Genomic DNA, 25,524 nt, shown 5'->3' on the forward strand with positions numbered 1-25,524 from the left:
TTTTAAATTCATTTTCCTGATCAGCACAGCACAGCTCCAGAGTGGAATATATGGGCAAAAACTTCCTTCAGTGGTGGGGGTGTTCACAAAGGGGAACAGAGGCGACGGATACATATGTGTTAATATTTTCATCTTGCTTATATTTATCTTTGACCTCCCACCCCTGCACCTAACCCTGAATTTAGTACACACCAAGTTTCCATTAAATGATCAGCTAGTGAAAATAAACTTGTAGCTTTAGCCAGAACATACCATTAAAGCTGCTCCCATTGGTGACACCCTCTTCAAGGCAAGATTGGTAGATCCATAGTTTCAGTCCTACAAACTGGTGGGATTTAGATATAAATTTCTGAGTGTTTTCAGTCTGTCAGTGGAGGTGCCAGGTTCACCATAGCCACCATCCAACAGAGAGTAAGCGAATCCCTCACGAGACTTCTCCTGCCAGGTGCCCAGCTCTCAGACACCCCAGATGGCCTGGTGGATGAGGTGGGGACAGCCTTGTTGTGAATGGGGCCTGCTTTACACACTGATATGCCACCAGTTGTTTCCTGAGGCTTGGCGTAAGCTCCTCTACTGCTCTGCCTTGGTGTCTTCTGCCTCACACGCCCACACTCTTTTTACCCAACTCTTTGAGAGGGCCCTAACTGTGGTCCTCAAGACTGGGCAGAGGCTGTTGCATTGGCCCCAAATCTCTGTCTTGTTTTGTTGAGTCCCTCTGGACTCACCATTTCTCCTGTATTGTCTGGAATTTTTAACCCTGCATTAATTACTATTCCTTTTTATAGTTTCCTAGCAACCATTTTCTTAACTCTGGCTGCCTGAAAACTTTTGACAGTTGTCTTTTTTGGGGGAAGGAGTAATGATAATTTTGCTATGTAGTCCAGGCTAGCCTGTTACAGTGTAATCCAGGCTGGCCTCAAACTCATTATCTCCCTGTTTCATTCAGCTCTAAGAGCACTGGGATTGCAGGAGTGTATCACTATCATGGGTAAGAATTATATTTCTTTAAAAAGATTCTGGACCTCAACTTTGAAGAGCCATGGTTTATAGGGGAGGAGGAAGAAGAAAGAAAGAAGCAAGGAGATAATGGTGTCTCCTGTTCCAAAAGCAAAGTGTCCTTAACTGTGGCCAGAGCTTCCTGCAGAGAGTTGAAGTATTAATGTAGTGTGATGGCTAATCTTAGTTGTCAGCTTGACATGCTTAGGAAGAGGAAACCTCAGTTAAGAAATTGCTTCCGTCAGATTGGCCTGTATGCATGTAGGCAGTTTTGGTTGCTAATTGATGTAGGAGGGCCCAGCTCATTGTGGACAGTGTCATCTTCAGGCATGACTGTGGTAATATTGTGTTCCCCAAAATATTGTTCACCCTAATAAATTTATCTGGGGTCAGAGAACAGAACAGCCACTAGACAGACATAGAGGCCAGAAAATGGTGGCACTCATGCCTTTAATCCTAGCATTCCAGAGGCAGAAATCCCTTGGGATCTCTGTAAGTTCTAGGCCACATTGGAAACAGCTAGGCATGGTGACCCACGTCTTTAATCCCAGGGAGTGATGACAGAAAACTGAAAGATATATAAGGCATGAAGACCAGAAACTAGAAGCATTTGCCTGGTTCAGCATTTGGCTGGTTAAGCTTTTAGGCTTTGGAGAAGCAGTTCAGCTGAGATTCATTTGGATGAGGACTCAGAGGCTTCCAGTCTGAGGAAACAGGATCAGCTGAGGAACTGGTGAGGTGAGATAGCTATGGCTTGTTCTGCTTCTCTGATATTCCAGCGTTCACCCCAATAACTGGCCTAGATTTGTTTTAAGATTCCTGCTACACATGACTTGTATAAGAAAGGTAGCTGACCACAAACCTGGAAGCAAGCCAGTGAGCATCCTTCCTCTGTGGTCTCGGCTTCAGTTCCCGCCTCTAGTTTCCTGCCTTGAAGTCCCTCGTGAGGGACTGTTATCTGTAAGATGAAACAAACCCTTTCCTCCCCAAGCTGCTTTTGCTCAGTGCTTTATCACAGTAATGGAAAGTTTACTAGGACATATAGTTCGGTAAGAAGATTGGATATAAGTGGCTTTTGATAGTTTGGCACTGAGATATATTCCAGTGGTCCAAATTCCAGTGGTCCAAATCAAATTAGAAGGTAATATACATCTTTAGCTCTATAAATATAAGCAGAGTTAATCTATAGGCATTTCACATGCTTTTGTCCAGACTTAGTTGTTGTTAAATGTTAGTCAGAGCCTGGCAGAAAAATCTCAAGATTATATATATAATGTCAATATTAGTAATAGTACTATTAGTGTTTCTTTTTTGTAGAACACCATTTATTATTTTTAGTATTTCACTTATAGATGAACTTTCATATTCTCGAGTGTTGCTATCTTTAAATGGATTGATAGAAATTAGTGTTAAAATACTGGTTTAATAATTAAGTTCTAGCTGGGCAGTGGTGGCACATGCCTTTAATCCCAGCACTCACTCTGTGAGTTTGAGGATAGCTTGGTGTACAGAGCAAGTTCCAGGACAGGCTCCAAAGCTACACAGAGAAATCCTGTCTTAAAAAAAAAGTAAGTTCTAAGGCAAGCCAGTGAAGGTAATGAGAGGTGGATTCAAATTGAACAGAATACTCACAGATTAGCATTCGGAATGAGGTCAGAGGAGTAGTTTGTTTGCTTTCTTTTGTGCATGTGTGTTTGCCCCCCCCCCCCTGTGTGTGTGTGTGTGTGTGCAAGCCAGAGGTCAATCTTGGGTGTTGTCCACCTTGTTTTATTGAGGCAGGGTCTCTCACTGAGTAGGTGTCTAGGGCTCACTGATTTGGCTAGGCCGACTGGCCAGTGAGGTCCAGGGATCTTCCTGTTTTCATTTCCCAGGCTCTGGGATTGTGTGTACGTGCTACCCTGCTGTCACCACACCCAGACTTTGTGTGGGCATTGGAGATTAAGTTTAGTCACTCACAGTTATGTGACAAGCACTTTTCCAACTAAGTTCTCTCTCCAGTCTTTCTTCCTTCCTTCCTTCCTTCCTTCCTTCCTTTCTTTCTTTCTTTCTTTCTTTCTTTCTTTCTTTCTTTCTTTCTTTCTTTCTTTCTTTCTTTTTCTTCCTTCCTCCCTCCCTTCCTTCCTTCCTTTCTTTCTTTTTCTTTCTTTCTTTCTTTTTCTTCCTTCCTTCCTTCCTCCCTTCCTTCCTTCCTCCCTCCCTCCCTCCCTCCCTCCCTCCCTCTCTCTCTCTCTCTCTTTCTTTCTTTCTTTCTCCTCCACTCCTCCTCTTCCTTCTCTTATTTTTGTTAGTGGGGATTAAACTTGTATTCTAAGTGTTCTGCCACTGAGTAGCATTACCAGCTCTTTAAAAACATAAAATAATTTTTTAAAAAAGATAAAGTCTCATTAAGTTACTCAGGCTGGCCTGGAACTTACTATATAACTCAGTATATCTTGAACTTGTGATCTTCCTGTCTCAGTCTCTAAAGCAGCTGGATCCCAGGTCTTCACCACCAAGCATAGCTTCGCTTGCTTCCTTTAAAAGAGAGAACGGGGGGGGGGGGGGGGGGGGTTTAGCTCAGTGGTATGAGCACTTGCCTAGCAAGTGCAAGGCCCTGGGTTTGATCCTCAGCTTGAGAGAGAGAGAAGTGAAAAAACAAACAAACAAAAAAAACAACCAAAAACCTGGTACCATTGTCCGTTGACATGGTTCTGGGTGCTGATCACCACAGGAATGACTGAAGTAGGGGCAGAGAGAGGGTGGTGGAAGCCTTGACTGAAACAACAGCTGTAAGAGTAGAAGGTCTTGGAATGAACGAAGAATAAGACTTTGGACACTGGGAATAGGAATCCGAGTGTAAATATGCCCTAGACATTCCCTCGGAGCCTGAGGATGCATGAAGATAAACTCTCTCTCCTGGGCTGCAGGGAAGGCAGTGTTCTTCATTGAGGTGCTATTGAACTTAAGGCAGAGCAGAAAGGAACCGATGGGCGAGCAGAAGGGTCATAAGAATAGGAAGAGGTGTCAAGGGGATAATAGGGGGATGTCCTGAGAAAAAGGCAGGCATCCAGAGGGAGCGCCACTTGGGGAGGAGGCGAAGAATGCCAAGGGAGAGAGGTAAGTAAAGAAATATTAAGTAGTTTAGGAGCCTGGGCTGCTGGCATAAGGGATTCGGAGAGAGTGCTGGGTAGTGCCTGGAGCTAGGTGCTGCCCACATTATGATCTGCTCAGCAACAAGAGGCCTCTGCTCATGGACATAGCTATCAGGTTGTTTAGTGTGCTTTATCACAAGCCAGCCTCAAATAAGGAAGCTAGAATCATTACACCTGAATTAAAGAGAAGAGAAATACATACGCCTCAGGCCTTTTCTAAGCTTCATTGATTGGATCTGCTAACTGAAGACCATATTTGGGTGTATGTGCATCATATCCAAAGCACAGGACTTAGGACTATTGATAGGACTTCTCTAAGAGACTTTATTGTGATGGCAGTGGGCCTTCTGATCTGCTGTGGACTGCCAAGGTGAGTATACCTCACCCAATGCTGGGCTGGATAGGCAGCCCATCATTGAAGCTTCCAATTTGGTCCAAAATGGGGAAAGTCATGAACCTGTTCTGGAAAAATTGTGGCAAATTAAGTCAAATGAGCTGTGAGACAGATCATGTTGTGAAAAGCAGCAAGATCACTGCTGAATCAATGAGTGGCCCATCTAGCAGAAGTCAACTAGGGTCACCTGGCCTCATAGTAAATGTTAAAGTTGCCTCAAGCCCCACCCTGGAGGAAGTAGGCTGCTCTCCCCTGGTTTATGCACAGTCCTATGGGATGGCAGTTTTCCTGGTTACCCCTGCTCTGATCTCCAACTTTCCATGAGTTCTCTTCCATCCCATGTAGACCTATGCTTCCTTTTTGGTTTCTTCCTAAACTGCTACTAATAGCAATTAGCAACATAATGTAGATTATTGAGTGCCTCTCACCCATTTTTTTTTTTTTTAAGTTTAGGTATGAACTCACTAGCTCAGACTATCCTTGAATTTGCCTGAACTCTGGACATCCATGTACCAGCATGTCCACCTTCTTTTCATGTTTCTTTAGATTTTATTTTAATTTATATCTCTGCATGTGTCTCCCTGTACGTGCAGGTGTTCCCAGAAGCCAGGGAGGTCATTGGATCACCTGGAGCTGGAGTTGCAGATGGTTGTGAGCTGTCTGATATGGGTTCTGGGAACAGAACTGCTATCCTCTGGGAGAACAGCAAATGATCTTAACCACAGAACCATCTCTCTAGGAGCCCCAGCCCCCAACCCCCATTTTTCAAAGCAGAGTTTAGCTACTTCTTTGTCTCAGAACGTAACCTCTTCCACACATAACTTTTTAAGTTATTTTCCTAAACAAGGTAGTTTCTCCACCCCTCCCCCACCTGTGAAGTAAGCTGAGTAGAAGGCCTTCTTTACCTCTCAATTTTGTAATTTATATTTCTGCACAGAAAACTTAGCAGTGTACATTTAACCCAGTTTAGTGGCGAATTCTTTAGCCTTTGCCTTTTCCAGCTTGGCAATGTGAGCCCCAGATTTAGGACCCAGGACATTGCCTCCCCAGTGGCGGTGGAACTCATCATATCTGTCCTTGTAATCGGTCCTAATACGTCCCCCAGCTTAGCCAGAGCACCCTTGTCTTCCGAGTTAACCTATGTGAAGGCAACAGTGGTGCATGTCTTCCTGTGGACAGCTGCCCCGCCTGGCCTTTCCCTTGATGATGTGTTAGGAGACCCCCATCTTTTGATACAAGGCAGGCAGGAAGACCCTCATCTCAACGGGGTTTACATTATGGGCAATCACCATCAGCTGAGCCGCCTTGTTCTTCACCAAGGTGGTGACTGTATTCTCAGCCCGGGCCACAGCCTTTGCTTCTTCTCCTGCTTTATCTCTGGCCTGTACTTGCAGGCTAGCTTAAGCAGCTCGGTAGCTGTTTGCTGGTCCAGGGCCTGGGGGAATTAATTAATGGCAGGAGGGACTTTGAGCTGCTTATAGGGGATGGCCCTTTGTCACTGCAGACTAATGTAAAGAGGCCATTTGACGAAGGGTGTGAGATCTCTTTTGGCTGGATGTCCTGCCCAGTGCTGAAGTTCTTAGGCCTTTTCTCAAAGAAAGAATTCACCACCTTTTTGTCCTCCTGTTTCTTCACGATGGTGGGGGCTGGAGTCACCTTCTTCCCCTTGGCTTTCTTTCCTTTAGGTGTCTTGCTTAGCTGGAGGAGAGAGAGAGAGAAACCACAGGTTGTTTTTTACAGGGTTCTCAACACCATGGCCTTGTGAGCTGACTTCTCTCCCGACAAATTCCCAGACCACCCATACACTGATTCTTGGAAAGTGAATCAGCCTCTTTGAATCCCTTTCAGGTAACAACAGGTCCTCCTTCAACTCTTTCTTGGAACACGTGGCTCAATGTTATCTTCCTCCTTTCTCATAGGAGGAGGGCAGACACAGGCAGCTTTGTTCAGGACTTGAAAACTCGGCTTTTCTTTTCACCTCATTAGAAGGAAGTATTTTTCCATCCACTTCATTTTCTTCTTGGAATTTGCTAACTGTAGCTGAGTAGTTCAGTTTGCACACAAGGTTTATTCATTAATTAATAGCCTCCAGGCTGGGTTGCCCTTATCAGGACTTAATATCTAACTCAGTGCTGGCTAAACCAGAAATGGTGCTGGATTTGCTGGTTGGGTCTCCTGTGATGGGAAAGGCTCCCCAAGAGGGGGTAAGAAAGCCTTTTGCCGAGAGCTTCATGAAGACGACCGCAGTACAAGGAATGCAGCCTGAAACCTAAGCATCCTTCTAGAGACCCATTTCTTGCAGTGTTAGAGTGAGACGCATGACTCAGGACTCTGGAACATGGCAAACAGAGCTCTAAAAATTACTTTCAATACAGTCATTCTATTTTCTTGTCAAGACACAGAAATTATTGGTCGCAGCCCTGTTTCTTCTTCTTGACTAAAGGTTGTGATAGGCAGAATTTTGGCTCATGATTTTCACTCCTGTAATTATATTATGCTAATGGGCAAGAGAGACTTTGCAAATGTAATTAAGGTTACTAATCAATTGACTTTAAAATGGATTCTCTGAGTGGGTCCAGTGTAATTACTTGAGCCCTTAAAGTAGAGTGTTTTCCTAGCGGAGGAGGACACCAGAGCAGTACAAGGGTGCACGCATTGTTGTGAGATCTGAGGCTGAGGCTGTGTATCAGGATCAGAGAGAGAGACTACAATAGCAGGGAACTAGGAAGTGAATTCTATCTCGGAGTACCTAGGAAACACAGCCCAGTCAATAGTTTGGCTTGGGCCTTATGAGACTGTAAGTGGAGAATTCAGGAGAGCTACACTGTATTTAGACTTCTAACTTACAGAAATTGGAAGGTGGTAAATATATGTTGGCCTAGTCTACATAGTTTGTGAGAGTGTCGAAATTATAGGACATGACTCCATGGATATTTTATCTTTTAATTGAAAACAGTGACGACCTCCTCCTTCTCTCTTGGGACAGGGTTTTATGCACTCCAGGCTGGCATGAACTAGCTATATAGCCAAGGTTGGCCTTGAACTTCTGATCCTCCTGCCTTTACCTCCCAGATGCTAGGATTACAGGCAAGTGCCTCCATGTCTGGATTTTTTTTTTTTTTAATGTGAAACTCAAAGCAAGGGCTTCCTGTGGGCTAGGCAAGCATTCTACCAACTGAGCTACATTCTAAGCCCCCAGTGATTACTTTCTGTCTTCCTTAACAAGGGCTGACAGAGCTGGGGAGATGGCTTTGTGCTTACTGCGCAAGTGCAAGGACCTGACTGTAGAGTTTCCAGACTCCATCCATGTGTTGTGCTGTGAGCACCTGGGAGCCCAACACAGGGGCAGGGAGGAGGGGTCAGGAGGATTCCTGGGGCTTTCTAACAAGCTGGTCTAACGGAATTGGTGAGCTCCAGGTTCAGTGAGAGATCCTAGTAATAGAGGAAGCCACTGTCAACCTCTGGTTTCCACACATACAAAAAGAGGAGCTGATCAGGCAAGGGTCTTCATAACAATGTTTTGTGGGCATGTTTGGTAACTCCAGTCAAAGGGATGAGTGATGCAGGCTTCTGTTTATGATCTTCATCTGCACAGTCCAATGTGGTAGCCAGTAGCCACCTTTGGCTTAATATGAAAGAAAATAAATTTGAAAAGTTTTGTTTTTTAATTGTGTTGGCTACACATTAGGTGCTTGATATCCATGTTGGCTTAGTGGTTACTGAAGCAGGAGGCACATGTGTGGAACAATGGTAGAGTGCTCTGCTGGGCAGATCTGACCTTGGAGACTAGTCGGCGGTGACATCTACTTGTAGCTGTCCTTTCCTCCACTGCGGCATTGAGGGTTCCTTTCCTCTCTAGTGGAGTCACTACAAAGCAGAAAGCGTGCAAATTCTTCCAGCGCTAAAGAGACATGCATGACGTTTTTTTTCTTTTTTGGTGGAAACAACAACAAAAAATTATGTGTGAATGCACACAATGTGTGTGTGTGTGTGTGTGTGTGTGTGTGTGTGTGTGTGTGTGTGCTGCATGTGCATGTGTGAGCACCATGCACATGGAGGTCAGAAGACTGCCAAGTTTTCCCATTCTACCACGTGAATCCTGAGGATTGAACTCAGGTTGTCAGCGTTGGTAGTAAGCATTTTTACTGGCTGAGCCATCTCACTAGTCCTGCGGAAAAGTTTATGCCTCGATTTTTCTTCTTGTGTCACTTGCATAAATCATCTCTTGGAGAGAGAACACTCTGGTCTTAGAGTGGAGCATTCTGGGAAAAACAGGGACAAGGTATTAGGTCTTGCTTTTTTACTTAAATGGAAGAAAAGTTACAGCATGATGAATGACCAATACGTTCTCTGGTCTGGACTATAAGATTTTCCAAGGAAGTCTGCTCTAGCAAGGCAAAGCTAGCTACTGGAGCAGGCCAGTAAGGCTATCCCCTGGAGCAAACAGAGCCAACAGACAGAGGCTGGAGGACTTGCCACATTGTGTTGGTTTCTAAGCCTGCAAAGGGACATTAGCCTGGAAGAGGAAGAAGAGGCTTATTCCCCCAGGAGACTGTAGCCTCTGGCCACAGAATGAGACTTCTGTCTCAGGCTTAAACAATGAGAGTTGAAACTTAAGGCTTCCTGGGTAAACCAGACAGTGTCTGGAAGCCGTGGGTGAAAACTTGAAGGTGATTCAGCTGAAAAGAATGGTACAGGCCTGGGGAAAGAGCCTAGTTTGGGGGATCATGAGACTTGAGTTTGAATCCTGAATCCATTGCTGTCATTGAAACCAGCTCTGGGATCCCCCCTTTTGTCATATGTGATGGAAATGAAATAAGACAGTCTCCACTTGATGAGGTTGATTTTTAAAGATGTATTTTATTTTTAGTTATGAGTGTGGGGGGAAGGGAGGGAGAGGGAGGGAGGGAGGAAGGGAGGGAGAGAGAGAGAGAGAGAGAGAGAGAGAGAGAGAGAGAGAGAATATCTTAGGAGGCCAGAGGCTTCCTGGATCTTTCTGGAGCTGGAGTTACAGGTGAGCTACCTGAAGTTGGTTCTTGGAATGAAACCCAGGACCTCTGGAAGAGCAGCAAGTGCTCTTAACTGCTGAGCCACCTCTCCAGCCCAATTCTTGAGGTTATTATAGAGGCTTCATGATATCTAGGAGACACTCAGTAAACATTAATTAAAGCCATTCATCACAAGTATATTACATTGAAAAAGACTATCTAATCTAACCCTTTCTTGCCGCTTGTGTGGTTTGTCTCCATCCTTGCCTCACTCCCTATTCCTACTGTGGAGCCTCCAACCTCGCATTTCTTACTCTCTTCTTGTTTTGTTTTGTTTGTTTTTTTGAGACAGGGTTTCTCTGTGTAGTTTTGGTACCTGTCCCGGATCTCGCTCTGTAGACCAGGCTGGCCTCAAACTCACAGAGATCCGCCTGCCTCTGCCTCCTGAGTGCTGGGATTAAAGGTGTACGCCACCACCGCCCGGCTCCTAGTCATTTCAGTAAGAACTCACAGCAGTACCCTCCTCCTGACACCCTGTCTCACATTTCAAACCTCTCACCAGTTAACTTTTACCCAGCATCATCCTCAGAACACCTGATTCTCTAGGTGTGCCTTAAGATTTCCACTAAGACTTTTGGTCCAGTATGTTGTTGAAGAAAATAGAAGCAACCAGAAGAGATTTCCCCTGAAGCTCCACTCCCCTGTCAACCACCTTCCCTGACTGGTGTGCACACTGTGGTGGGTGAGCTGCCTGGCTCTCCAAGTTCAGCCTCAGCCTCTGCTCTGCTCCCGGTCCCTCCTGTCTGCTCTAGAGTTCCACTTTCACACTGGCTCTCCTCTGCATTGTCACTTTCCCTCTCTCATTGGGTTGTTCCCCTTTCATCAAATGCACTGTACTGTTTCTCATATTGAAGATCTTCCAGCCTCCTATGTTCCTTCAACCATCGTGTCCTTTTTCACCTTCCTTTGTGGTAGTGCATCACTGATGGTTTTCTAAATGCTGGCCTGATCAGGGGCTAGACCTCAGCACTCTGTCTACAGTCATCTCCAGGGGATCTTGTTTAGTTCCATGACTTTAACTTTCTTCTATATACGTTCTCTGAACTATAGATACTCATATCCAACATCCTCCTGGATATCTCTAACTTGATACATACCAGGCATTAAACTTTTATCCCAAAATAGACTGTTAATTTTCAGTTTCCTCAAGTCTACCCCTCCCATATTGATGTGTGGTCCTACCTCATGCTTTTTTCCTGAAGAGACATAAAAATAACTATTCACTTCAGATAGAGGACACTGACAGACCAAAGAAATTATTTCATCCAAATCCCCTTTGATAAACCCATGAGTTTATTGGGGTTACTTGTAGGAAGATTGATGAAAAAAGGAAGGTATATTATCTGAAAGTCTCCTATGAAACCTCTAGGTAGTTACACCACTGAAGAGTCCTGCCCTTGGTACGTAAGACATATGATAGCTGTACCACTGAAGAGTCCTTGTAACTGATGACATCCATATTATTGAAGTGTCTTACACTAGTAAGCTGTTCACTTCTTAATAACTGTGGGGAGTAGAGGGCCATGTGAGCATCTCCCAAAGTGTAAACAGGCCTAATATTATGTGGATGATCACAGACGTTCTGATTCAAGACCATAGAAGTCATGTTCAACCCGGAGGAAATAGTTGCACCACAGGCTCCATAAACACAATTCTAGTCTTCTGTTTATTCATGGTGAAAATCTTTAAGGGGCTGGAGAGATGGTTCAGCCATTAGGAGCAGGTGCTGCTTCTGCTGGGAACCTGAATTTGGTTCTCAGCACCCATGGTGGGTGACTTACAACGTCACGGAACCCCAATTACAGGAGATCTAACATTCTCTTCTGAACTCGGTGAGCACTTGCACTCACACATGCACATACCCCCCCAGTGTACACATCATTAAAGATAATAACAATAAAACAATTTAAAAAAATCTTGTTTCCATCTGAAGCTCTCTGTTTCTCTCACGTACCTCCTCTGTTCAATCGGAAAGCAAAGGGAGGGTAAGAGTCCTGAAATACTCTTGTCTAGTCAAGGGAAAATCCTGTGACATAAGAACATCGTCTCCTATAGTGACCAGAAGTAAGACATGACCTACATGTTCTACCACTTAATTCAACAAATATGCATAGGCAGTGCTGTAGGTGCTGGAAAATAGTAATAAGTAAAACAGGGTAAAAATGTCATTGAGCTTCAATTCTAGTAGGGCAAAATGGAAAACTTGCCAGATGGTTAAAGAAAAATAATGAAGATACCATGACCTTCAGAAACAGGACTCAGAGACCCTTGAGAAGGAACTGACCTGAACAAACCTTCCTTGAGAACTAGCTTTCGTGGTATCAGAAGATGCCATGCAAGCTTCCAAAGGAAAGGGAGGTAACCAACATTCCTACTGAGACACGATGCCTACGAACCACATCAACAATCAGCACGACAGGGTAATCCTTTGGTTGTAATAGTGACAAGCATACTTTGGTGGTTACCAACAGCTCTTTAATTGAACTTGACACCTGCTCAACAAGAGGGAGCCCATGGTTGGTACTGGAAACTCAGCTAACCACTAGTAAAGTCTTGGTTTTTGAAGGAGAATCTACAACCACTAATTTACTAAACTAGTATAATCTGTAAGAACAATCTATGGACAGTTGTCCTTATACCCATACAGAAGTACAGTCTTCACTTCTCATCAGGGAAACTTCTCTTTGCAACAGATGGAGACCATTACAGAAAAACACAACCAATTAAAATGCAGAGTTATGGAGTCCAGTCCCAGTGGATATATCTTCAGAACACCCCACCTCCACCTAAGGCTCAGGGAACACTGTCAAAGAGGGGCCAGAAAGGTAAGAGCCAGAGGATCAAAGAGTTTGCTGTAAGACTGTGTCTCCTAGTAACATCAGAGACTACACTCAAAATCTCTCACCAACAACATTGTCCATACATGAGCTGAATAAGGATGACATCACTGGACATGTCAAACAGGATAGAGAAAAGCCCATGAGGCCTCAATCCTACACAAAGTACTGTAGGCACCCAAGGAAAGCTGGGAATGGGAGAGGTGGCCTTCTCCAGGGAAGAGCGCACTGATTGGTTGTCCAGTGCCAAACAATCAACCCTGAGAACATACATACAGGGAGCATTATATGGACAGAACAGATTATGCATATATGAATGCAATAACAGTGAAAAAAGAGGCCATGGACTTGAAGGAGAGTGGGGAGGGGTATCTGGAGGGTTGGGAGGGAGGAAAGAGAAGGGAGAAATATTATAAATGAGGTGTGGGTGGGATCACATAGCCTTAGCATTCAAAGGATAGGTTTGAGATTGTTTTCCCTGACATGCAGGAAGTCAGTTGTAGGCTTTGAGTAGAGGTACATTATGTCCTGACTCTCTGTTCCAGAGGGGGCAGGCTGACTGCTGGCTGAAGAACCTGCTTCCTGGAGTCAAGAGCAGAAGCACAGACAAGTTTCATTTATCCAGTATGAGAAAGTGGTGCCTGAGCTAGATGGTTGCTGTGTATGTGATGGAAAGGATTGAGTTTAGAATCCTTTTTTTCTTTCTTTTTAATTTGTTTGGTGGTGTGTGTATGTGTGTGTGTGTGTGTGTGTGTGTGTGTGTGTGTGTGTGTGTGAAGGTGTCCACCTCTGTGTCTATGGGGGGGGGGGGGGGGTCCATGGGCACATACATGCAGCATATCATCAGCCAGAGGTCAAGATTGGGTGTCTTTCACTATCAGTCACTTTATTTAAAAAAATTAAAGTTAAATTTATTTATGTATTGTTATTATATGTGTGCCCATGCACAAGGGTATACATGTACATATGTGCATGCAGGTATGTGGAGCTCAGAGGACAACTTCAAGAGGTGTTAGTTGGTTCTCTCCTTGTGGGTCCCAGGGATGGATCTCAGGCTGTCAGGCTTGGCAGCATGGACCTTTACCCACAGAGCCATCTTGCCTGTCCTCTACCTTATATGATTTTTGCTGCAGGATCTCTCACTGAGTCTGGAGTTCATTGTGGCCTATACTGGCTGGCCAGCAAGCAAGCCCCTAGGATCCACCTGTTTTCACCTCCCCAGTGCAAGGATTACAGATGTTCACTGCTACACTGCTCTTAAGTGCTGCTAAGGACCCAGCTTGTGCATGCCTGCACTACAAACACATCAAGCCATATTCCTATCCCTACTATTCTCTTGAAGGCTTCCACAGGGCTTGCTGGAAACATGGTAGGTAGGCATACAGTCTTTATTTGCTGAGTGGTGGATGCACAGGAATATTTTAGTTTGCACTCTGTCTTAGGTATTCTGACACTGAGAAGAATATCCTTAAGACTGATGAGAAAGACATTACCACTGGAAATTATAACTTTTCTATATTTATCTTTTAGTAGTTGGAATTCTAGATTATTTGTGATTCTCTTGTTGAATTTTCCTCAGTGTGGCCATCTCTGTATAGATGAGGTGGAGCTTCAAATGAAAAATTGAAACCCAAACCAGAACAGGGAAGTCCCACATGATTTTTTTCCAATTGTCAACTCCATTTTGAACCATTAGAATTTATCTTAGCAAATAGAGAAATTTTTATTGTGAAAGTTCTAATGTTGGTATTAGTATAAGTGGCTAGGAACCCAGTTTAGGAGCAGATTCATAGAGGCATTCTTTTGTTGTTGTTGTTGTTTTCAAGACATGCTTTCTCCGTGTAGTTTTAGTGCCTGTCCTGGATCTCGCTCTGTAGACCAGGCTGGCCTCGACCTCACAGAGATCTGCCTGGCTCTGCCTCCCGAGTGCTGGGATTAAAGGCATGTGCCACCACCCTGCCCAGCTGTCTTTTTCCTATTCTACTTGTATCAATAATGACTAGCCAGCACCAGAATGGAGCTAGTGAGATGCTGGTCAGGCAACATTTATGTTCATGCAGCTGCTGGGGCAGCCCCACGAGGGAGCGAGTACTTCCTTAAATGTTGGTGCTCTGGGGTCCAGCTAGCCTTACCCTAGCCCTTACCCTGATGTCTACAAAGAAATCTTTTAGTTTACTAACCAGGCAACTGTAGCATTAAGAGCAGGACCTCTTGCCCATTTTTGGCCATGCCTATGCAACAGGAAGCTGCTTTAGGAGAAACTAAGTAGCAAAGAGAGGAACCATTTTTTGGAAAGCTCTGTTAGCTTAGCAATTAAAATCAGTGGGAAAATGGGGATGAACATTATGGAGATTTGCTTCATAATTAACTCAATGATTCATTGGAATGTCATTTATTGAGGGCTACCTGGACCTATCAAGCCTATGCTTAACTTTTCCATCATGTTTCCAACTTCCTTGGGTCCAGCATTTGAAAAATGTGTCCATTCTTTTCTCTCTTCTTCTGTGCCTTTTCTATACATATTACAAAAATTAACAGAACAAATAAACTGCAGCGGTAGAAACGCTTTGGACAATCAGGTAATGGCTTATTTTTAAGGCTGGGTTAACAATTTCCATTTTCAAAATGAGTTCAAATTGACTGAGTGATTTTAAATTAGCTCTTTAGTTTTTACCCTAAGCCACCGATAATGCCACTATTAATTTCAATTATTCAGAGGCAACATTAGTACATGTGGAGCAAGAAGAATGGGAAAGACAGAAAGGAATACGTGACTTGCTGCAGGACAGAGTGACATTTTGACTGACACAGAGGCTTTTCTCCCCCTTTGACACACTCTGTGCTTTGACATTTCACTTGGCACAAACATTTCACAAATTCTTGACCTAATCTGATGTACTCATGTTTAGCGATTGCTGACATGTTTTAACCTCAAGCCCGCTAGATTCCAAACGTTACCTTTTCTTTTTCTTGTTCATCAAGGTTGGATGACCTCCAGAAACCAGTCCAAGCAAAGGTCCATGAACATGGGAGAGGTTAAGTGTGGTTGTTGTTTGCCAGGGTGGAAAAGGGGCAGTTTGAAATTGGAGTTGGGGGCAGGGCGGTCGAAGTGTTCTTTTGTTGTTGTTGTTGTTTTTAGGATATTAGAAGGCAGATCTGTAGGGAACCCTGCCATTTTGAAAGAGACAATAGCCCCAAGAATGAAATACTGAGGAACAAATTTAACAAGGACTAAATAGAGCTTATACTGTTGCTTGAATAGCAAATGGAGCTAGAGAAGGCGCAGAGGTTGAGAGCACTTACTGCTCTTGAAGAAGACCCAGGATTGTTGCCAACTCGGCATTGATTCACAACTACCCGGAACTCCAGTACCGGGGGTCTGTTATCCTTTTCTGGCTTCTGCAGGTATCCATACATGCAGGCAAAAACATTCATACATATAAACAAATCTTTAAAAACAGTAATTTAGGGACAGAAAGATTTAAATAGCAGAGAAATACATTATCTTCCTAAAAAGGAAGAATGTATTGTATAAAGATGTCACTTCTCAAATTACTTTGTATAACTTTGTCTCCAGGTCTCTGCCTGGTGGCATGGAAGAGGTCTCATTTCTATTAATATATATGCTTTGCTAGTTTATTCATTTTATTGACATCTACTTCCCAGGTTTTTATTCAAGAATAAGCCAGCTAACATTGCTCTGCTCTGATATTAAAAATAATGTGTATGCTTGTGTGAGTCTACATATATGTGAGTATGCATGCACACATGTGTGATAAGGCCAGAGGACTTCAGAAATACTGTCTACCTCCTTTTACGCAGAGTCTCTAACAGACCAGGAGCTCACCAAGCTCATCAATTAGGTAAGACTGACTGGCCATCAAGCCCTAGGAATCCTTCTGTCTCCACCTCCCTAGCATTGGGATTACAAGAATGTGCTGTGGTGGTGCATACCTTTAATCCCAGCAGAGGCAGAGGGACAGAGGCAGAGGCTGAGGGGCAGAGGAGAAGCATCTCTGTGAATTTGAGGCCAGCCTCGTCTACTGAGTGAGTTTCAGGACATCTGGAACTACATAGAGAGACCCTGTCTAGAAAGACCAAAATCAAACCACACCCAACCCAACCCAACCCAACCCAACCCAACCCAAAAACAAAAACAAAAACCCCAAAAAACAAACCCAAAAAAACCAAGTGCTGCCACTCCTGGCATTCTTCCTGGGTTCTAGAATCAAACTCAGGTCCTTGTGCCTGCCAAGTCAAGTGTTTTAACAGCTGAGCTGTCTTCCCATCCTTTTCTTTCTTCTTTCCTTTTCTCTTCCTCCTTTACCTTTGAAACAGCGTCACAAGTAGTCCATGCTGTCTTCAAACTCATTCCTTAGCCAAGGCTTCTTTTGAACTCTGGATCCTCCCCTTTCCCACATTTCTGGGCTGGAATTATAGGTATGTGCCACCACCCCTGCCTGACCTCTGACCTGATTTTTATGGACTAGCAGTTAGAAATACTTTCGGTAGCAAGTATCAAACAACTCCACCCATAGTGTTTGAATAGTAAGGACAACTGATCATCTCACAGCCATAGTCTAGAGGTAGGCAGGTCCAGGTGTGACACTTTGACTCACCCAACATAATCATCAAGGACTTAAGCTCCTTCTATATCCACCGTGCCCTGGCAGCAGAGGCGCCAATCACCTGGGAAAATCGCTTTTTGCCCTAGAGCTATCACCTTGATCCAAAGAACCCTAACTCCAACCACAACATCCACACCTAACCACGTCCAAGGTAGGAAAGTGGGTCGGGAACAAAAGCACTTTCTTCTCACAAGGCTGCCTTGATCCAGCAAACCCTTTTTATCCCCCTTGACGCACTTCCTCTCTGCTTCCTCTGGGTGCATCTTACTCACCAAAGCTGGATCACGTTGCCCACCTCTAGACTAGTCACTTTTCCAGAGAGCTTCTGCCTCGACCGTTTTGTCCAAATGTGATGCATCCATGGGTTCTGGGAATGTGGCTATCAAAATTAAACTATGGTTTGTGTTAGCTGTGAAGAAAGGGACCTGGCAGTTGGAGAGGCAACCAACAGCATCTTCACAAAGATAGAGGAAAAAGCATGGGCACTGGAGAGACACCCTCCGCAGACCGTGACTATGGTGTCTCTCCTTTGACCTGCAGGGCACAGGTCCTTCCTGGCTTAGTTGATTCTGTTGCTGTGACAAAATACCTTGACAAAAACAATGTAAAGGACAAAGGGTCTCTTCTGAGTCATAGTTCAAGAAGACTCAGTCCATCCTGGTGGGAAAGTCGAGACGACAGGAGTTTGAAGCAGCTGCCCACTTGACATCTACAGTAAGGAAGCAGAGAGCATGAGTCCTGTGTTCAGTTCAAACCCCCCACCCACCCCTTTGATACAGTCCAGAATCACAGCCTAAAAGTGAAGTCACCTATAGTAGGCAGGTCTTCTCATCTCTGTGAGCCTAATCAAGATAACCCTCCACAGACATACCTAGGTACCTGTATCCCTATGGATTCTATATTTTGCTAAATTGGCAATTAACATTAACTGTCACATTCTTCTTAGTGGTTGTTTGGGGTGCTTAGCTATTAAAGGGGCTTTCAAGTCAAGGCAGGCAGTGGCTTTCTCAGTGAAATTTGCCGTTGGCTGGACCGCACAGCAACATTGGTAACAAGTTATGCAAAGATGCTCACAAATGGAGATTTTGTAGCAGGTCTTAAAAGTGGGCTCTTTCAACAACTGATCTTATCTTTCTTCTGCCGCTTCCATTGTAGAGGCTGGAAGTTAACCATCATCACAATGTATTGCAATGAAGGGCAGTTGTGTTTGTGACAATTTTGGGCAATGCCAGGTGAGCAGAAATTTGCTGGAGCTTTTGGGAAAAAGCTCATTTTCCTAATGAAGGTACCAGTGTCATCTAGGATCACCCGCCACTTAAGTTTAACACGGTCCTGTGAATTTTAGGAGAGGACATCAGCCAGGTTTATATCCAGGAAATGAAAACAGCTAGAGTATGAATATTATTAGAGTGGATATTTATATGGTAATTCTTTTTGTTTCTTCCAGTGCTTTTATTCTTTGACAAAACTTCTTCACTATGAAATCTATTACACATTTATCTAGTTTTGCTTTTCTATTGAAAACCCTATGCAGGAAAGTATGATCATTAACAAATATCAGAGATGAGCAACAACTGGGAGTCTTTGCCTGAGCACTGGGCCAGAGGAACATGATGTTGGGGTAGGGGTGTGAGCCAGGGTTATTGGAGGATGAAGCCCCCTTACACTACAGGCTGGTGATGTATTGTTTCTGGATCTCCTCCTCCTCCTCCTCCTCCTCCTCCTCCTCCTCCTCCTCCTCCTCCTCACTTTGCCAGTAGGGCAATTCAGAAGGTAATCTGCCCAAGATTAAGTGAGATGAACTAAAATTCAAATCCAAAGCCAGAACCTGTATACTCTTTTCTGTTATACTCAATAGCCAGTCAGAGTCTAGATGAGAAAGGTTACCCTTTCAAATGAATTAGAAAGCATCAGAGGAAGGGGACATTAGAAATAATGTTTTGAAAGATGTGGAACAGTGGTTTTCAACCTGTGGGACATGACTCCTTTGAGGTCTAAGAACCCTTTCACAGGGGTCACCAAAGACCATCAGAAAACACAGATATTTACATTACAATTCATGACAGTTGCACAATTCCAGTTATGAAATAGTAACAAAAATGATTTTATGGTGGGGGGTCACCACAACATGAGGAACTGTATTAAAGGGTCACAGCATTAGGAAGGTTGAGAACCACAGGCCTAGGGCTACTGGGAACTGGGGGTTGGATGAATTGACTACCAATGTATATTTCCCCGGACCTGGGCTGAATTCATGCACAGACATTTATGTCCAACATATTTCCCTGGATCCCCTAACCTCTATGAGTAATCTAAACACACTCTCCATCAGACTGCAATTTCCCTTTCTCCAAAGGTACCAGGCAGAGACTCTTCCTCTGGTTTTCAGTCCTGCTGCATTGCATTCCCAGAAAACAAGTGTGCACTCCCAGAGCCATGGTTAAATGCATAGCCATAGCAATGGAATCTGTTAGTTCACAGCAAGCACCCCAAAGCACAATTTTATTCTGATTGGATCTCCCTAAATCCCACTGTTAAATAATCCATGTTAATTTTCTTAGACCAACATAGCAAAAGATTGTATAACTGCACCCACAGTCATCCAAAGAATGATATTTTTATAGGTTCTCTGTGTTCAAAGAGAAGTGGCCATTGTGTATTGGCAAAGATAAAACAAACAGTTCCACTCACTATGTATAATTTCTGTCTGTAATATTCACATGACTGAACAATGAGATCTGTAATAGAGCAGTTTCACTTAGAACTAACATTGCTCAATTTATGGCCACCAAATCACTTACTCAACACAGTTATAACTGCAAATAATTCAAACTGATTAAACTTTAAGATATAAAAATTCAGCTTATTAAAGGCTTCCAAGCAGAGTGAAATTTAGCAAAGCTTATTCGTAAGCATAGATTAGATAGCACACAGTAACAGGCTTACATTGTTTGCAAAGAAATTCTTAATACATGTAATATGTTAATAAAATACCAGTTTATCATATCAATCGATAGACAACCGAACATTGTCACAATCATTTTTATAAGTAAAAATGTCAGATATGAGATTTTATATTATATTTTCCTCTTTATAGTAACTAAGGATATTTGATTAAAAATGACAGTTTTCTTTTCCTAGTGAATTTATGTGACCATTTGACACAAACTCTGGATGATTGCTTTAAGGTCTGTAAAAGCTATACTTTTTCTAAAAATTTAAAATTTACAAACATTCTGATATCCATTTTTTTATAACAAGCACTGAAACAGACAAAAGTAATCAAGACACTGGTGTGACTATATTTAAGAGGGTGTGTGGGTAGAAAAACATACTCTTGCCTCAGATGGTGCTTAAATATTTATTGATTCATATTTATACAGGAGATTTAAACAGATACCAAAGTAGTCCCTGGTACAAAGTAGATACTTAGGAAATGGTTATTGTACTTCACCAAGCACAGATACACTGTTTAAAAATTATAGTATTTTAAACATTAAGAAAGTCTTTTGAAATGCGGTGTAGTATGTGTTTATGGAAGGGGTGGGCCACAAAGTCATTTCACACATCTGTTTTATTTGCTGCTCTGCATGACAATATTTTCAGTTACGCTATTCAACTTCTGCATCTGGGCATGTAAAACTCAAATATTATTGAAGGACCCCATCCTTCTCCCAGGGACGCCATACTTTTAACTTATTTTTAGAAGGAAGGTCTGTTGGATTGGATGCACATGTACATTTGACTATTTTTTTCCTCCAAGACTTATAAAAATTCTTCCCTTATACACCCCCAGACTTGAAAGACCAATTTTTGCTTTCAACATTTGGTTTATTTTACTGCTTCTTAACAATGTTACTGGGTCATAACATCTTGGTTTCCAACATTCATCTTAAATCTCTCTCAAATCCATATAATTTTGTCTCATGCATCCCTCCAAATGCTTAGTGAATCCAACCATTTTATTAATAATTGCATGTTTATACTCTTAGACTTGAGAGGCACTTTCTTTATCAGCCACATTAGCCTAATAAGCATTTTTATTTGTGGACATAGAAGGCATCACTCGGCAGGCAGTGTCCTTAGGGATGACCAGAATTCCCTGACAGGACTTTTAGGTGGCTGGGGTAAGCGTGGGACACAAGGAGTAGGGTCCAGTATACTGAGGAGTCAGCCATACAGATTTACACTGAACGAGTAGAGTTTATTCAAAAGTGTGTGTGTGTGTGTGTGTGTGTGTGTGTGTGTGTGTGTGTGTGTGTGTGTGTGTGTGAATGTATGTATGTGTGTCTGCCTCCTGGCTTTTCTCCATCCCTCTGTCCTTCCTCACCTGACAACATTAGAGTAAGTGCTAGAAGCTGCAAGTGATGTGAAATTGCTTTGCCCTAGCCTCACACAATGGATTGTTTTCCTAGTGCATTTGTTTTGCTGCCTTGTTCTTTCTCAAATACGTTACTTTTATGTGGGCATTCATTTTCCCATCTCTTGTCCACAGCCTATACTCCTCCAAGGGACTGATAACCTCTGTTTTCCAGTGCTGAGCCTGATGAGTCCAATGGGATACTGTCATGGATTGGGTAATGGAAGGTCACGTGGCTCAACAAGACCCAATGAAATGGAAAGGGAGGGCTACTGAAACGTCTGGATGGGAGGGACTTAAATTTAAAAGAGCAGGCGCACGCTCGCTTCGGAGAGCAGGCTGTCGCTGATATTCTTACAGCTGCAGGCACACACAGATGTGAGGCCAGGACATCCAAGCGTGTTGCTTCCAGCTTAGGGAAGAAACCAAGGAGCAGAGACAAACAGTGCTGGCGAGCAGAGCAGGTGAACACATCCTAACCAATTTAAGAGTCCAGAGAGGAAAGCAGTGACTCCTCACCAGAGGGTAGCTAGGAGAGGAGAGGGATCTCTCCCATGGGCATTGTAGGGTGACCTGCATCTGCCATCAGCACTCTATACTAAGTCACTTTCCTGGAGCTTGGCCAGAGGCTGTCAGCCCTGGCAGGAGCCAGGTTGTCCCCACCCAGTGAGGCAGAGGTGAGTCACTGAGGCTGGTGACCAACTCCCTTCTGGAGAACCCCAGTAGCCTGATGCAGGGAACAGGCGTGTATTGCCAGAACAAGCAGGCAAGCAAGACGTGGCTCGTGCCCACCAGGATATATCAGGGCTGTTGATCAATGAGAGAGAGAGAAACCCCAGAGAAAATTGACTCTGGAGGCCCAGATGAAAAAAAGACAAGGAAGGTAAAGAGAAGAGGTGGGCAAGAGCCTGTCAACACGCCACACTCCGTTTCCAATGCTACCATTTGTAAATAATAATGAGGAATGGAAATGGAAATATTGGCTACACCCTCTGTTAGGTAGCAGGCTTCTGATTTCTAGATTGTGGCGTTTGATACCAGCACTTCTGGCAGAGATTTACCTGGGCTTTGCAGTGAATCTGGGAAGACCAGTTTGGCAGGAAAACACCTAATTGAAAGGTTCCATCCCCAAAATGTGAAGAGCTGGGGAGAAATTGATCTAACAAACAATCAAGTCAGGTATCAAGGAGGGCATCGGAGAAATATGGAAACAGGGATTTCCTGATGAAAGCCTGGGTTAGAAAGAGAGGGTTTGGCCTTTTTTGACTCTATACGGTGTGGTGCTGAATCCGGGTAGCAAAAACACAGTCCCACAGAGTTGGGGTTTGATGGGAACTAGTGGCTGGTTGGGACCTGAGACAACATAAGAAGTGTCAGGAAGGCTAAAGCTCAGAACGAGCTGGAGCTTGTGGGACATGAGAGGCTAAAGAAAAGCAAGTGGTGGCGCACGCCTTTAATCCCAGCACTCAGGAGGCAGAGCCAGGCAGATGTCTGTGAGTTCAAGGCCAGCCTGGTCTACCAAGGGAGTTCCAGGAAAGGCGCAAAGCTATACAGAGAAACCCTGTCTCGGAAAAAAAAAAAAGTGTATTTATTTATTTATCTACATTTGGAACAAAGAGAGCTGGAAGGTGTGGATCTGCAGCATGGGAAAATTAGTGCGATATTTGCAAATGATAAACACTGCCCTTGTATTGCTTCAGTCTCTCCCAACAAGAATGCTTTTCAGACTCCATAGACCCCAACACACAGAAGAAAAGGCTCTGAATACTTATCTGCCAGGGATGCGTTTGCTGAACAACTGTTGTTAATCAATTTGATGCAAAACAAGCAACCCCATAGAATAGTGAGGAGATAAAAGACCTTTGCACATGGGGATTCCAGTCCTTATTTTAGGAAGATTTCCCCTCTTCCTCTTCCTCAGTTCTTTCCCCCTCCACTCCCTCTGTCTCTCTCTCTTCCTCCCTCTCTCCTGTGTCTAGGTACACATGTGCCAAAGCATGCATGTGAAGGTCAGAGGGCATTTTGCACCTGTCCTCTTCTGCCTTGTGGTGCTGAGATTTGAACTCAGGTTGTGAGGCTTGGTGTCAAGCACCCCTGTCAGCTGCCCTGCAGATTCCTCCTTGTGGGCTGTTCTCTCCCAGTACTCCAGGAGTGTTTTGGTAAGCTTAATGGGCTGGCCTTGCAGCCATACTGATTTCCCATTCTCAGAAGTAGATGCTTGGAACAGCAAAGACAGAAGGGTGATCTGGCCCCGGGTGCAGGGGAGGGAGCCAGGACACTCTCTGCTTAGCTGACATCTGTTCTTCTCAGGTGACTCTATCACTAATCCCTTAAGATAGCAGTTCGCTCCTGAGACATTTTGGGTTTCTAGTAAAACAGGCTTCTCACTGTTTTGTTTGGATGTTTGTTATTGTTTTTGCAACAACTAGTCAGAGCATGAAATTTGGGGAAATAATTTGGAAAGCCTAAAGAATAATAATAATAAAAAACCAACTTTGACCCAATTTCTTAGAAACAGCCTGTCAGCGTTTCCTTTTCTGATGTTTACTATAGATTTGAAACAGACTGTTCATTATAAATTTAGAGTATGGAAAGGCTCTTCAGGAATACAACAACTGCTGATAATTCTGCCACTACTGAGATTTGGGTGATTTTTTTCTGTCCAGTCTTTCTTTGGTACATACATACACATATTCGTATATACAGACACATTTGTAATAATATGTGGATCCCATTGGAAATGTATTTATGTTCCATCCTTTACACTCCATATTATATCACAGACATTTCCCCATCATCAAATGCCATTTGGAGGAATGTTCATAATTGACTCTGTGAGTCTGTCACATTTGGCCATGACCTTACTGTTGGAATTTGGCTTATTTCCAGTTTTTTGCCACTTGAAAATAATGCCTTGTTGATATCTTTGTATGAAAAATCTCCACTTAGGCTAAATTTCTAAAGGTCAAGTTATAAGGTTAAGGAGACATGCGTTTTTAAGGCTTTTGATTCATATTGCTGGGCCCACCCCACACCCACTGTTGGCAACTGGGTGCCTATTTCTTGTTAACATCTGCAATGATTTTTAATTTCTCTCTGATGCTTCAAGACCTCTTTCCTGCTTTGTGCAACCTCCTCATTCCATTGTAATCTTGTATATCTTTTATTCTTCCTCCCTGACTCCCCACCCCCACCCCCATCCTCAGATGTTTGGGCTATTTGAAATGTTGCTATATTTCTCTAACAACTTTTACTACTTTGAGGCTGATCTTCCGCTGTTGCTTTGAGGGACTTGAAAAAGTTTGTTTCTCATCCCTGTGACCAAATACCCCCCCCCCCCCAAAAAATCAGCTTAAGAAAGTGTACGGTCCACCCTGGTGGAGAAGGCAGGGCAGCAGGGGTGTGAGCTGGCTAGTCTTGTCCAAGAAGCAGAGAGCAGACAGGAAGTGGAGCTAGGCCCCCAAATCTCCAGGCCTGCCCTGAGTGACCTACTTCCTCCTTCTACTTCCTAAAGCTTCCAAGACCTTCCAAAACCACCTCCCAGCTAGGGACCATGTAGGGACATTTCGCATTCCAACCACAACAGGCCGTATGTATGGATTCTCATCCACTTCAGTGGGGGCAGAGGGATGGGTAGGTGTGTGGGGAGTGTGGGGGCGACTCCTATTTGTCTCCTGGATTTGGCTCAGTCCTTGTTCCTTTTTCAAAGCTTGCTCTGAAACCCCAGGTTGGCTTCAGAGCCTTTCCTGTTTGCTGTTCCTTGCATAGTCCTTGCCTGTCAAGGACTTACCACGCAGCGACACTGTGTGGGAAGCTGTCTCCTCTTCAGGTCCCGTTCCTGGAAGAGAGGGAGGGATGTGTCTTCTTTTCGCATTATCCTTGCTGCTTAGAACAGCATTTGTCAGCTATGGATTCTCAACAGGTATCAAATAAACGTTTATTTAATTTTTAAAGACATTGTGTGTGTGTGTGTGTGTGTGTGTGTGTGTGTGTGTGTGTGTGTATGCTCATGTGTGCACATGTTCATGTGAGTTTCATGTGGAGGTCAGAATAATTCTCTTCTTCTACCACATGGGTTCAAACTCTGGTTGCCAAGCCTGGCAGCAAAGTGCTTTTACTTAAAGTTTCAT

General features: G+C 43.7%; 1 pseudogene; it reads right to left on the reverse strand.

Moving 5' to 3' along the window:
* Positions 1-5,477: 5,477 nt before the first annotated feature.
* Positions 5,478-25,268, reverse strand: LOC118587644 (annotated as a pseudogene).
* Positions 25,269-25,524: the final 256 nt, after the last annotated feature.

The sequence above is a fragment of the Onychomys torridus genome, chromosome 7, assembly GCF_903995425.1.
Source record: "Onychomys torridus chromosome 7, mOncTor1.1, whole genome shotgun sequence".
NCBI lineage: Eukaryota > Metazoa > Chordata > Mammalia > Rodentia > Cricetidae > Onychomys > Onychomys torridus.